Source organism: Anopheles moucheti, unplaced genomic scaffold, assembly GCF_943734755.1.
Source record: "Anopheles moucheti unplaced genomic scaffold, idAnoMoucSN_F20_07 putative_Y_2, whole genome shotgun sequence".
Classification (NCBI taxonomy): Eukaryota; Metazoa; Arthropoda; class Insecta; order Diptera; family Culicidae; genus Anopheles; species Anopheles moucheti.
Window position 1 is genome coordinate 308,751 of NW_026453652.1, and position 1,250 is coordinate 310,000.

Genomic DNA, 1,250 nt, shown 5'->3' on the forward strand with positions numbered 1-1,250 from the left:
TGTGTTTTCATACAAAAACTGTTAATTACAACTAACTTTGTCCATCCAAAACGAACTTTAATCTTTCATATGAAGTTCCACTAGAAGTGAGTTTTCATACAAAAACTGTTAATTACAACTAACTTTGTCCATCCGATTCGAACTTTGTTCGTTGATATGAAGTTCCACCAGAAGTGTGTTTTCATACAAAAACTGTTAATTACAACTAACTTTGTCCATCCAAAACGAACTTTGTTCGTTGATATGAAGTTCCACCAGAAGTGAGTTTTCATACAAAAACTGTTAACTACAACTAACTTTGTCCATCCGATTCAAACTTTGTTCTTTCATATGAAGTTCCACTAGAAGTGAGTTTTCATACAAAAACTGTTAATTACAACTAACTTTGTCCATCCGATTCGAACTTTGTTCTTTCATATGAAGTTCCACCAGAAGTGTATTTTCATACAAAAACTGTTAATTACAACTAACTTTATCCATTCAAAACGAACTTTGTTCGTTGATATGAAGTTCCACTAGAAGTGAGTTTTCATACAAAAACTGTTAATCACAACTAACTTTGTCCATTAAAAACTAAATTTGTTCGTTGATATGAAGTTCCATTAGAAGTGTGTTTTCATACAAAAACTGTTAATTACAACTTACTTTATCCATCCAAAACGAACTTTGTTCTTTCATATGAAGTTCCACTAGAAGTGAGTTTTCATACAAAAACTGTTAATTACAACTAACTTTGTCCATCCGATTCGAACTTTGTTCTTAATATGAAGTTCCACCAGAAGTGTATTTTCATACAAAAACTGTTAATTACAACTAACTTTATCCATTCAAAACGAACTTTGTTCGTTGATATGAAGTTCCACTAGAAGTGAGTTTTCATACAAAAACTGTTAATTACAACTAACTTTGTCCATCCGATTCGAACTTTGTTCTTTCATATGAAGTTCCACCAGAAGTGTGTTTTCATACAAAAACTGTTAACTACAACTAACTTTGTCCATCCGATTCAAACTTTGTTCTTTCATATGAAGTTCCACCAGAAGTGTATTTTCATACAAAAACTGTTAATTACAACTAACTTTATCCATTCAAAACGAACTTTGTTCGTTGATATGAAGTTCCACTAGAAGTGAGTTTTCATACAAAAACTGTTAATTACAACTAACTTTGTCCATCCGATTCGAACTTTGTTCTTAATATGAAGTTCCACCAGAAGTGTGTTTTCATACAAAAACTGTTAATTACAACTA